General features: G+C 54.9%; 1 protein-coding gene across 2 annotated transcripts in view; it reads right to left on the bottom strand.

Moving 5' to 3' along the window:
• The window catches only part of GPCPD1 (glycerophosphocholine phosphodiesterase 1), an 87,567-nt gene extending 75,446 nt beyond the window's left edge, over positions 1-12,121 (bottom strand). The window contains exon 1 of one of the 2 annotated variants that reach the window (XM_005287440.5): positions 11,874-12,121. The gene's annotated coding sequence lies outside the window, so the exon portion shown is untranslated. Of the gene's footprint in view, positions 1-5,218; positions 5,452-11,873 lie in introns of those variants that run through there. The other variant, XM_005287441.5, reaches the window with a different exon arrangement.
• Between the last annotated feature and the right edge of the window lie 1,767 nt (positions 12,122-13,888).

Here is a 13,888-nt window from a genome sequence, read left to right as displayed (position 1 = left end):
GATCTAGTTTGGGATGAAATATTTCAGTGCTGAAACCTGACAAAAAAAGGTCTCAGTCTAGGAGCAAGTCCCCCTCTCTACCCCCTCCCTCTAGGGTTGACAGGCATCTGAATTTTGACCAGAACGCCCAGTCGGAAAGGGACCCTGGCGGCTCTGGTCAGCAGTGCAGCGGGGGCCCAGGACTAAGGCAGGCTCCCAGCCTGCCATAACTCTGTGTGGATCCCGGAAACAGCCGCCAGGTCTCTGCAGCCGCTATATACATGGGAGGCCAGGGAGGCTCCACATGCTGTCCCCGCCCCGAGTGCTGGCTCTGCAGCTCCCATTGGCCAGGAACTGCGACCAATGGGAGCTGCAGGGGTGGCGCCTGCAGGTGCAAGGGCAGCATGCAGAGCCCCCCGGCTGCCCACGTGTCTAGGGGCTGCAGGGACCTGGCGGCCGTTTACCAGAAGCCACAGTAAGCGCTGCCGGAACCCCACACTGCTCCCGTACCCCAACCCCCTACCCCAGCACAGAGTCCCCTCCCACACCCAAACTCCCTCCAGGAGCCCACACCACCTCCAACATCCCAACACCCTGCCCCAGCCCCCTCCTGCACCCCAAATCCCTCATCCCTGGACCCACCCCAGAGTCCACACCCCCAACCGTATCCCGCACCGCCTCCTGTACTCCAAACCCCTTGGCCCCCACCTGGAGCCCACTCCTGCACCCCAAACCCCTCATCCCCAGCCCCACCCCAGAGCCTGCACCCCCAGCCAGAGACCTCACCCCACACACACACACCCTAACCTCTTGCCCCAGCCCAGAGCCCTCTCCCATACCCTATGCTACAGCCCAATTAAAGTGAGGGTGGGGGAGAGTGAGCAGCGGAGGAGGGGGAATAGAACGAACAGGGGTGGGGCCTCAGAGAATGGGCGGGGCCTCATGGAATGAGCAAGGCAGAGGTGTTCCGTTTTGTGTGATTAGAAAGTTGGGAACCCTACCTCCCTCCCACATACCAACTGGTGATAAAAATGAAATGGACAACTAATCAGAAGTTTTCCATGCTCCCCACAGTCCTAGGACTAAGAAACAGCTTTTTTTTTTTTTTTTTTAAGTGTTTTTAAGCTATTTACCCATTATGTGGAGTACTGCATTCTGGGTTTTTTTGGGAGAGAGAAAGCCAGCTGACTATTTTGTAAAGTGGCCACCATTCAAGCCAGGTAAATTTCCAAGGGAAATTTTAAACACACTGTACACTTGTTCCAGAAGTGACAGTGACACAATGGATTAGCTCTGGTTTACAGGTGTGTCATTTCTATTATGAAAATATGTTATGACATGACTGTTAAAAGTTAGCCCCTTCCATTAGGAGTCCAATCAACTGACAAGTTTAATAATTTACAATTTAAACTTCAACCAATACCTAATGAACTCCTGCACCCAGTAATTGACGTGCACGGGGAATAGTGTACAAACCCTGCAGTCATGAAGGAGACAAGGTAAGGATGGAATGAAAACTTAAATCTGGATTTTCTTGTTCATTTACATCAAATCTGTATGACTAAAACAAAATATATTTAATAATTACATTGTTTAGTCCAATGTATTGCAATAAAAAGCACTTGAATTAAATATGGCCAAATAACTTCCCCAGGAACTGAAAAATTACTATCTATGAAAGTACCCTAGTTTGTAAATTTGACAAGTCCTCCTAATCCCTTCACATCACCCCTCCTTTTACTGTATTCTGGTCAAAAGAAGAGATGGGCACATGTGGAACAAAACATTAATTAAGACAACCAGCATCGTTTCCTGTTTTCCAGCTCAGAAGCAGCCCAAAGGATGGGGACCCCATGTTTCCTGTCAGCGCTCCCGAGGAGACCCAGGAAGCACTGGGAGACAGCGCTGTCAGGGACTCATCGTGCTCCGAACCAGAGAGCTGCCCCGACACTTGCTGGCTGCAGCTACCCAAGCTCCGCCTCCTCAGTCTGAGAGCGGGTTACACAAGGTGAAGTGAAAGGCGATTTAAATAACCTCTTGGGGGCTCGTCACCGGCTCTGCGCCCAATCAGGGCCGTAAACAAAACCTCCCTGCACGAAACAGCTGCCTGGCCCGAGACCGCCCGGCTGCCCGGACAGCACCTGCCCCGATTGGCATCACCCTTCACCGCTTCCTCCCCAGCGCAGGGCTACTAGACACCGCTCCTTGCCCACTCCCCGACTGCTCCCGGCCCCTCTTCTCCCCTCCGCCCCGCGCTTCCCCTCCTGCCCTCCCTCCCCACACCCCGACTGCTCCCAGCCCCTCTTCTCCCCTCCGCCCCCCGCTTCCCCTCCTTCCCCACACCCCGACTGCTCCCGGCCCCTCTTCTCCCCTCCGCCCCGCGCTTCCCCTCCTGCCCTCCCTCCCCACACCCCGACTGCTCCCAGCCCCTCTTCTCCCCTCCGCCCCGCGCTTCCCCTCCTACCCTCCCCCCCGACTGCTCCCGGCCCCTCTTCTCCCCTCCGCCCCCCGCTTCCCCTCCTACCCTCCCCCCGACTGCTCCCGGCCCCTCTTCTCCCCTCCGCCCCCCGCTTCCCCTCCTACCCTCCCTCCCCACACCCCGACTGCTCCCGGCCCCTCTTCTCCCCTCCGCCCCCCGCTTCCCCTCCTGCCCTCCCTCCCCACACCCCGACTGCTCCCAGCCCCTCTTCTCCCCTCCGCCCCCCGCTTCCCATCCTACCCTCCCTATCCACACCCCGACTGCTCCCGGCCCCTCTTCTCCCCTCCGCCCCCCGCTTCCCCTCCTACCCTCCCTACCCACACCCCGACTGCTCCCGGCCCCTCTTCTCCCCTCCGCCCCCCGCTTCCCCTCCTACCCTCCCTATCCACACCCCGACTGCTCCCGGCCCCTCTTCTCCCCTCCGCCCCCCGCTTCCCCTCCTACCCTCCCTACCCACACCCCGACTGCTCCCGGCCCCTCTTCTCCCCTCCGCCCCCCGCTTCCCCTCCTACCCTCCCTCCCCACACCCCGACTGCTCCCGGCCCCTCTTCTCCCCTCCGCCCCCCGCTTCCCCTCCTACCCTCCCTCCCCACACCCCGACTGCTCCCGGCCCCTCTTCTCCCCTCCGCCCCCCGCTTCCCCTCCTACCCACACCCCGACTGCTCCCGGCCCCTCTTCTCCCCTCCGCCCCCCGCTTCCTATCCTACCCTCCCTATCCACACCCCGACTGCTCCCAGCCCCTCTTCTCCCCTCCGCCCCCCGCTTCCCCTCCTACCCTCCCCCCGACTGCTCCCAGCCCCTCTTCCAGCCCCTCTTCCGCCCCCCGCTTCCCCTCCTACCCTCCCTACCCACACCCCGACTGCTCCCAGCCCCTCTTCTCCCCTCCGCCCCCCGCTTCCCCGCCTACCCTCCCTCCCCACACCCCGACTGCTCCCGGCCCCTCTTCTTCCCTCCGCCCCCCCCGGCGCCCTGCGCTTCCCCTCCTGCCCTCCCTCCCCACACCCCGACTGCTCCCGGCCCCTCTTCTCCCCTCCGCCCCCCGCTTCCCCTCCCTCCCCACACCCCGACTGCTCCCGGCCCCTCTTCTCCCCTCCGCCCCCCGCTTCCCCTCCTACCCTCCCCCCCACACCCCGACTGCTCCCGGCCCCTCTTCTCCCCTCCGCCCCCCGCTTCCCCTCCTACCCTCCCCCCGACTGCTCCCGGCCCCTCTTCTCCCCTCCGCCCCCCGCTTCCCCTCCTACCCTCCCCCCGACTGCTCCCGGCCCCTCTTCTCCCCTCCGCCCCCCGCTTCCCCTCCTACCCTCCCTCCCCACACCCCGACTGCTCCCGGCCCCTCTTCTCCCCTCCGCCCCCCGCTTCCCCTCCTGCCCTCCCTCCCCACACCCCGACTGCTCCCAGCCCCTCTTCTCCCCTCCGCCCCCCGCTTCCCATCCTACCCTCCCTATCCACACCCCGACTGCTCCCGGCCCCTCTTCTCCCCTCCGCCCCCCGCTTCCCCTCCTACCCTCCCTACCCACACCCCGACTGCTCCCGGCCCCTCTTCTCCCCTCCGCCCCCCGCTTCCCCTCCTACCCTCCCTATCCACACCCCGACTGCTCCCGGCCCCTCTTCTCCCCTCCGCCCCCCGCTTCCCCTCCTACCCTCCCTACCCACACCCCGACTGCTCCCGGCCCCTCTTCTCCCCTCCGCCCCCCGCTTCCCCTCCTACCCTCCCTCCCCACACCCCGACTGCTCCCGGCCCCTCTTCTCCCCTCCGCCCCCCGCTTCCCCTCCTACCCTCCCTCCCCACACCCCGACTGCTCCCGGCCCCTCTTCTCCCCTCCGCCCCCCGCTTCCCCTCCTACCCACACCCCGACTGCTCCCGGCCCCTCTTCTCCCCTCCGCCCCCCGCTTCCTATCCTACCCTCCCTATCCACACCCCGACTGCTCCCAGCCCCTCTTCTCCCCTCCGCCCCCCGCTTCCCCTCCTACCCTCCCCCCGACTGCTCCCAGCCCCTCTTCCAGCCCCTCTTCCGCCCCCCGCTTCCCCTCCTACCCTCCCTACCCACACCCCGACTGCTCCCAGCCCCTCTTCTCCCCTCCGCCCCCCGCTTCCCCGCCTACCCTCCCTCCCCACACCCCGACTGCTCCCGGCCCCTCTTCTTCCCTCCGCCCCCCCCGGCGCCCTGCGCTTCCCCTCCTGCCCTCCCTCCCCACACCCCGACTGCTCCCGGCCCCTCTTCTCCCCTCCGCCCCCCGCTTCCCCTCCCTCCCCACACCCCGACTGCTCCCGGCCCCTCTTCTCCCCTCCGCCCCCCGCTTCCCCTCCTACCCTCCCCCCCACACCCCGACTGCTCCCGGCCCCTCTTCTCCCCTCCGCCCCCCGCTTCCCCTCCTACCCTCCCCCCCACACCCCGACTGCTCCCGGCCCCTCTTCCGCCCCCCCCCGGGAGCCCTGCGCTTCCCCTCCTGAGCCCACACCCAGACGCCGACTGCTCCCGCCCCCAGACCCCCACTTCTCCCCTCCACCCCCCGGGAGCCCCGCACTCCCCTCCTGCCCCCACACCCGGCCCCCGATTGCTCCAGCCCCACACACACCCTCCCTACCCAGACCCCGACTGCTCCCGCCCCCGGACCCCCACTTCTTCCCTCCTGCCCCCCCGGGAGCCCCGCACTCCCCTCCTGACCCCCCTCCCTCACTACCCCAGCTCCCACCTGTCAGAGACCTCCCCCCTCTCCTCCCGGCGCCTCCCCTCCATCCCTGCGGCCGCCGGCTCTGACCTGGACGCTGAGCGGGGCTGGCTGCTCCGGCTGCCTTTGTTTGAGGAAGCGGCGGCGCCGGCTGCAGGACGCGCCGTGCGAGCTCCCCACCGAGCTCGTCCGTCCTCAACCGCCCGGACAAACCGGTTCCAACCGCCCGGCCGAACCGGGCGCGAGGCGGGGATAGGCGGCGGCCACGTGACAGCACGGCCAATGGGAGCGGAGAAGATTCCTAGAAAGCGCAGCTCTAGGGGGCGGGGCGTCGGAGCCGGCCGGGAGATAGGCGCTGAGGGGCGGAGAAGCAGGAAGGGCTGGGGGGCGGGACTGAGAGTCAGCCAATCAGTAGAGCAGCAACGGCCAGCCAATCAGAGCGGAGACAGCCCAGCCGGCCCGGGGGGGCGGGAGGACTGATGCGATGACTCGGGCTGGGGTGCTGGCGCTAGGAGGGAGCAGCGGGGCGGGGGTGCGGCCAGGGCCTGGAGAGGACTGAGCAGGGAGGTAGTCAGGACCGCCCCCCCCTTGGAGCCCTGCACTTCCCGCCTGTTCCCTCCACCCCCCCCGGGGCCCTGCACTCCCCTCCTGCCCCCCACACCCAGACCTCGCCTGACCTCCCCTCTTGCCCCCCCCCGGACCCCGCCTGCCCTCTCCGCCTCCCCCTGGGAGCCCTGCACTCCCCTCCTGCCCCCCACACCCGGACCTCGCCTGACCTCCCCTCTTGCCCCCCCCGGACCCCACCTGCCCCTTCCGCCTCCCCCCGGGAGCCCTGCACTCCCCTCCTGCCCCCCACACCCAGACCTCGCCTGACCTCCCCTCTTGCCCCCCCCCCGGGGCTCTGCACTCCCCTCCTGCCCCCCCACACCCGGACCCCGCCTGCCCTCTCCGCCTCCCCCTGGGAGCCCTGCACTCCCCTCCTGCCCCCCACACCCGGACCTCACCTGACCTCCCCTCTTGCCCCCCCCGGACCCCATCTGCCCTTTCCGCCTCCCCCCGGGAGCCCTGCACTCCCCTCCTGCCCCCCACACCCAGACCTCGCCTGACCTCCCCTCTTGCCCCCCCGGACCCCACCTGCCCCTTCCACCTCCCCCCGGGAGCCCTGCACTCCCCTCCTGCCCCCCGCACCCAGACCTTGCCTGACCTCCCCTCTTGCCCCCCCCCTCGGACCCCACCTGCCCCTTCCGCCTCCCCCCGGGGCCCTGCATTCTCCTCCTGCCCCCCACACCCGGACCCCGCCTACCACCTCCGCCCCCCTCCGGGAGCCCTGCACTCCCCTCCTGCCCCCCCCCCCGACCACCCGGGAGCTAGGGAGTTGAGAGTGCAGAGCTGCGGCCAGGATGCAGCCAGGGCCAAGAGGAAGAGGAGGATGCAGCTAGGGCCAGCAGGCGGGGAGTGCAGCCAGGGCCAGGAGGGAGCTCAGCAGGCGGGGAGTGCAGCCAGGGCCAGGAGGGAGCTCAGCAGGCGGGGAGTGCAGCCAGGGCCAGGAAGGAGAAGTCAGAACTGGGCCTGGGTGTCATGGCCCGGAAGGAGTTGAGCCCTTTAGGGGACCAGTCATGCTGTTTTCCTGTAAAAAAGCCCTAAAAGCACTAGTGTTCTGGAAAAACTCTCTCTTGGTGGGGCTGTTTTGGACTTCTGTTCCTGTGCTGAGTGTGGGAAGCGGCTGAGGCTAAGAGAAATATGTCTTTGAGCCTCCTTTGCACAAGACAGGGAGATGTAGCCATTACAGTATTACTGTCATTTTATTTGACTACATAAATACCCACATGAGTTATCCTAAAGGATTGTTCAGGCAGATGGAAGATGACTTTTCATACCTTTACCTGTTATTAAAAGCCATTTTTGCTCATTCTGATCCTTCGAATTATAAGAATCCTACAGATTTCCAGGAGGGAAGGACCATACACTTACAGATTTTGTTAAAAGGCACCTTGAATTTAGATGGCATGCTGTAGTGGGGCCTACTGTTTTGTAAACACCTACATATTCTACCAGTGGAAAACCATTTGCTTTAAAAACCTTTCAGATGTCAAATTTTGGACATTTATGTGCTGTGTTACAAAGCCCTACGCTTTTAAAGTACTTTTTTAAAATAAGTGTATTCACATAAGTAAAGTGAATTCTTAATTCACTTATCTGTTCTAGCTGTCAGTAAAGTACCTAGCTCCACGGTATAGTAACAGTTTTATTTCAGAGAGAGCTGTAGTAACCATTATTATAGATCTTCCGCCAGACACTCGAACAATAATTAGAATGTTTGTCTCCTTAAAATGAACTAGTTTTTAATTTTGTTGAAATCAAAACTGCAGCTTTGACAATAGTCCATCTTGGGGGACATTTGATAATGTTAAGGTAAGTGATATTAATGGGATTATAGCTAAATAAAAAGACTTCCTTGCAACAAAACACTCCTAAAATTGTTTGCTGAAAACCCAAGATCCTGCTTAAAGCCTGGCCATAATTAAACAACAAAGGAATAAGGACTGATCTAAAGGTCACTGATAAAGTGGAAAGACTCCCATTAGCTTCAGTGGGTTTTGGATCAGCCCGCTATTGTTTGCATAGGAACACAACCCATTTATATTCTTAGGGCCAGATTGTTAGGCAGCTAACTACCTTTAAAAATCTGGCCTTTGGAGTCAAAACTCTGTGCTTGAATCAGGGACATAGCCAAGGTGGGCCTGCATGCACAGTTGCCAACTTTCACACGGTAAATAAGCACCCCGACTTTCACAATAAGTCAAAAATCAAGCTAATCCCATTTCAAAACAAGCCAATCCCTAAGAATCCCAACACTCTATTTGACTAGATCCCCCCAGCGTGCAGTCGGTGCACCCCGACTCTCTTCCCCCCACCCCTTGCCCCTGCTTGCCGGGAGCTGATTTAAAAAAAAAAAAAGCAGCTACAAGCCAAAAACTAGCCAACGAGCAACTCACAAGCCAATTAAGCCCAAAACAAGCCCAATTTCTGCAGGTTTTCCATGTCTGCCTGGGTGGGTTGCATACCCACTTAGAATCCAGGTCCATCCTCCCCTCCAGCCCCAGCTCTGCTCCAGCCCCAGTGCTTGCCCCGCCCAGACATGGAGGACACCGCACGCCAGGTGCACACACTCCCAGCCCAACCGGAGGGGGAGAGACAGCAGCAGAGTGCCTGACAAGCACATCACGCAAGCGTGCCGCAGCAGATGGAGGGCAGGCGGGCAGCGCGGCAAAGGAGATCCTCAAAAAAGATAGGCCTGCTGCCTCAAGGAGCGGAGCCCAGCGTGGGATGGGGACGGGTGCCGGGAGCCATGCACGCTGGAGAGCGGCGTCTCCTTCCAGAGCTGGGTGCACACAGGGGGCCCCTGGCCAGAATGTCCATTCCCCCCAATCCTTCCTACCACCTGCCTCTGTCATTGCCTGCCCACCCGAAGTCAGGGCCCACCCAAATGTCCCATGCTGGCTACGCCACTGGCTTGAATTGACAGAGCAAGTGAACTGAGGCACAGAATATAGGAACGCAGCATGAGTGGCTAATCTTGTGCAGAGTTCGGCCCCTGACTAGTCTTGGCTATTCTAGCTTGTGCCACCTAGTAACAGCCCGTAAGGGGCTCTTATACTAGCTGAGGATCACCAGAGCACATTACTCATATGTCCATTCTCAGCTGTGCCCCCAAAATGCTGCCTGTGCAGGAAAGTGTGAAGGGAATAGGGGGAAAGGAGGCTATGCTGGCTCTATGCCACCAGGATTGGATTATTGGATCTGTTGGGTGTAACAACAGTTCAAGTGTTGTTACACCCAAAGCACTTAATTTTCAAACGCAGGTCCTGATAGATGCATTGTAAGCATCCTGTCTCCTGATGTGAACTTTCCTACTGTGGTCCTGAGATGAAAGTATGTTGTTTCCTGTTTTTTAAAATCTTCATAAGAGAGGGGAGTGTTCCCATTAAAAACACACACAGAAAAGCTGAGAACGTATGAAACTAAAGTGCCAAAACCTCCATCAAAAATAGAAAATGGAAAAGATTACAATTGAAAGCCAAGACTTGGAAACTTCTGACTACGTCCCATTGGTATTACTGCTAACCTTCCAACTATTTCCTGTTTATCAAAGTTTACTCCAGTGTGGTTTGTAGCATACTGTGCTCCAAACTGAGACTTCAATTTATAAATACATAAAGTCTCAATAAGATTTTTTTGTTAACTTTGCACAAAGCAGATTTTTCTTACGCCAATTGACAGACATTTACAAAACATTTTGCTTTCTTTATAATTAAAGGAACTATTTTATAAAATTTTCTTCCAAGTCTTGAAATGGCAAACTCATACCCTCACTGCAGTCTTAACGGCTAGACAAAGTAATTGCACTGTTGTGTTATCCTTTTTTATATTTAGCCACAGTGTTGAAACAAAATTCTAAATAAAGCATGCAATTGAAACGAGGGCCAAGATGCTCTGCTGTTGTACGCTGGTGCAATTCTGTGACTTCATTGATGCCGAACCAGTTTACATCAGCAGAGGATTTGGCCCTAGGAAATGTCAACAGCAAAAAATTCCATTAAGGCTAAGGCTATATTGAGAAATTAAATGCAAAGAAGTCAGGAAAATCAATACCAATTTTAATGCTCCGCTCCCCAAACTGGAATTAGGTTTGGAGTCAGGGTTAGATTTGGATTTTCTGTCCATATATAGACAGAAAATATTCTCCAGTCCAACCTCCTCCACCCTCTGGATGGATTGTGAGAGTAGAGAGAACTGAGAGCTAAAGAATGACCCCCAACCTGGAAATCCAGCAATTTATTAAATTACTTCCTACAACATCTCATTCCTCTTTAGCAACTGGAGGACCTAGAACTCTGCATTTAATTTAACTCCACTGTCTGGAGACCCATTCATACCTCTGCCATCCCTCCATGTACAGGCAAGAGACCCCAGCCCTCCATATATGGGATGGAAACGCCCGTGTACCATCCCCATCAACATGTGGGCCAGGGACTGCAAGTGTCCTTACATATCCCCACCCATCCACCCTGCTGCTATGGGCTGGAGGCTCCTGCCTTTGAAAAGCCTCCTCTCATAGGCTGGGAGGAGGGATGATGTTCATGTTGTACAGCTCTGCGGCCTCACTCTCTTCCTGCAGTGCAGATGGGCTTTTAAGGCTCCAGGGCTGCAATGAAATACTCTATTGTCATCTCTGACCTTAGCAAATATACATAATGTGCATATTAGAACCTTAACTGAGAATTTCCCAACAGTAGCTATATTTAAATTCACAACCATAACTTTGCATTAAAACCATTTTTATTATACGCTCACCTGAATCATGGCCAAAGTTCATTATCCAGCTGTTTTTAAACAGTAATAAATATAGTTTTACACGCCAACTATCCCGTATCTCATCTCAGGGCCTCATCCTTCACCTTTAACCACATGTGCAATCCTTGATTTCAATAGGACTATGCGCGTGACTAAGGCTTACTCACATGAATAAGGCTATTTGTAGGAGTACAGAAGAGCTCCAATCTTGAGCTCTGTGCGGGGCTATTTTTTTAATCCCGTCCACCCAGCAATTCCCATTCCCAGTCGCTCCCTCACTGTTTCTTGCATTTTTGTCCGGCTCCCACCCACAAAAACCTTAGATCCTTCAAATTCCACAAGAGAGACAGATTCCTCCATGCCAGTAAAAAACAAAACAAAACAAAAAACAACCACAGTTGGTTAATTATATATATAAATGGAATTCAGACAATATTTACCATTAAAGAATAAAATAAATCTTAAACCATGTAAAAAAGACTTTAACTCCTGTTCTAATAGATATCAAACCTCTTTCAATCCCTCACTTAAATTTAAGTATTAAAACCTTTATTTATTTATTTTTTTAAAGAAAAACTTGTTTTACACTGCTGAAATGCTATCTATGACTGACAAGAGATTTAGTGTTTTCCTGTAAATTCCTGCAGTCTGTTGGGTTGGGTTTTTTTACCCACCCCAATCCCACCCACAATAAAGTACATTTTACATGCTCCTGCTATTATGGCAGTGGGTCCTGGATCCCAATCCCTCTGCAGGCTCTACTCCACTCCTTGTAATAAGTTACTCATTAAGGGCTTGATTCAGCATCTTTTTAAGTCAGTGGAAAGACCTACTGGGTTCAAGGGGCATTAGATGAGGCATACATCACATGTGCATATGTAACAGGTAAGGGGACAGAGATAATATTAGCTGGGATTACTTTCCCTTTCCTGCATTTCAACCTACTCTTCTGCTGAAGCACAAGTCAGAGATCAGTCCTTTCAGGCCGGAGATTTACCGTTATACACTTTTGAGAGAAAGAGACTGACACAATTTCTTTAAAAACACAACACCCCAACATTTAATAAGTATAATAATTTATATGCAATATCTGACTTGGTTGTCAATATTTCCCATAAACAACTATTATGTGATAACCCTTTGGTGTTTTGCTCACAAACTTCCATACTTGTTGCTATTACAAGATATTGAGGAAATGTCTACCTTGACCCACACATGTATCATCCCTCCAACTTTCTCATGAGGTGAGCCCTTCTTGCAATGTGTGTAATTCAAAGTATATATGTCCCTTGAGCCTCTTACAGCTAGAGCAATTCCACAGTCTTCTTCCAACTCCCCCGTACCTCTTCAGCAACAGCAATCTTAACTCTTATAACCAGTAGTAACTTACAGTCTCCTGTAGCTCTCAGTGAGATAGGGAGCAGGTTATCTGGATCCAAATGGATTGGCACAATCTCTGAGACACAGACTTTGCCATCAACACTGACTTCCCCTATTTATAGCCTCACTGAGCTCCAAGTGGCTCAGCCTTCAGATGGGGACTATGAGTAGGTTCTGTCAGACAGTTTGTCCACAATTAAAACCTGCCTTTATAGCTTCAAATCAGTTCCTGAGCATGTGTAGTGACTGCTACACCCCAGATTGGATGTTTCTCGCTCTTCTAATGGAGTTACCCTGCCCAGCTCTGGCACAGTTCCCACCCCACCCCCTGCAATGAACCATGGATCCTCCCCACTGTTTCTTCCCTTATTTATACCAGTAAATGTTGCAGTGCAAGCAAATGGGTTACACATCAATGGGGCCATGGTTCTGGTTAGATGATGAATTGTCTGGACCTGAGTGGCTAATATGAAGAGTTTGCGCCATTCTGGCCTTTTGCATTTGATAACCACAGCAGGGGATCCCAGCAATCCAGTGATATTATCTAAGCTACACACTGAGGAGATTTTGTGAAGAACAAATGTCCCAGTGAGGCAGGGGCTGACCTTATCCTTTTGTTACCCAATAATGCATCACAAACCTGCTGTGTGCGGAGGTTTTTGGAAATATTTGGGTCATACGCTCCACATGCCAGCAGCGTCTGTATTTGGAGCCGTTGAAAGAAGGGGCCAGATAAGTCTCTCTCTTTTGTTTAAATGTGCTCTGTAGTCAGTCTTTTGTTTTGAGGAACAATATTTAATTTGAACATTCCCTTGGACTGAATTTCTTACCTCTTATGCAACAATATTTTTCTTTAACTCTATCCTGTTGGATTCTCCAATTTTCCCAACATAAGTGCGAGGTGTGTCCTTGCAAGCTATACAATGCTGCATTTCAGATCTAGGGATTACTTCTAAGCAGAGTACCTCCAACTCCTGGGATGGCAAAGGCTGGGAATGTTGCGAAGGCAGCACGCTCAACTACTGGGCAGGAGGCAGAATCTTAATTCAGCAAAGCACAAGTAGCCCCACTGAAGCCAATGGGACTATTTGTGTACTTAAAGTACACCTCTACCCCGATATAACACTGTCCTCGGGAGCCAAAAAATCTTACCGCGTTATAGGTGAAACCGCGTTATATCAAACTTGCTTTGATCCACCGGAGTGCGCAGCCCTGCCCCCTCCCCTCCCCCCCCCCCCCCCGGGAGCACGGCTTTACCATGTTATATCCAAATTCGTGTTATATCGGGTCGCATTATATCGGGGTAGAGGTGTACATGCTTAAGTGCTTTGCTGGATCAGGGCCTTTATTCTTAAGCAGTTCCTCCCAGCTTTGCCAGGAGCAGTGCTGATAAATCCCAGAGGGACTCACACTCACCCACCCAATGGGCTTTATTTGTTTATATACATGCAGTTTTTATTTATGACCATCTGCTCTTCATAATATCGCAGGCTGGATGGACACAAGGTATTTGAGAGGGGAACAGAAATGACAAATGGAGCATGTTTTGAGCCCTTTATCTACTCTGTCTTGTGTTCTTATCCAAAGACAGTCCAGCAGGCTTGCTTCTTTTAAAGGGACATTGACATCTACCTGCCAAGGGTATGGGCACTGTAAACTGGCAACCTTCCCGACTAGCCTGGGGAATTATCAACTACACCCAGATCAGTCTTTAGCCTTTGCCTCTGGGCTCCATTTATTGTTCAAACAACCAGCAAACTTGCAAAAGGAAACAAACTTCCAGCTGAGGCTTTCTAGCCAGCCAGGACACCCAGGGCTTTCCACCTGGAGCCTTCCTTCTCCAGGAACAGTCTGTCCCTTTCCTCAGCTCTTTATAGGGAACACCTGTCCCAACTGCATAATTAATGGAGATATCCCATCTCCTAGAACTGGAAGGGACCTTGAAAGGTCATTGAGTCCAGCCCCCTGCCTTCACTAGCAGGACCAAGTACTGATTTTGCCCCAGATCCCCAAGTGGCCCCCTCA

The sequence above is a fragment of the Chrysemys picta genome, chromosome 3, assembly GCF_011386835.1.
Source record: "Chrysemys picta bellii isolate R12L10 chromosome 3, ASM1138683v2, whole genome shotgun sequence".
Lineage (NCBI taxonomy): Eukaryota > Metazoa > Chordata > Testudines > Emydidae > Chrysemys > Chrysemys picta.
This window is presented reverse-complemented; position numbering and strand designations above follow the sequence as displayed.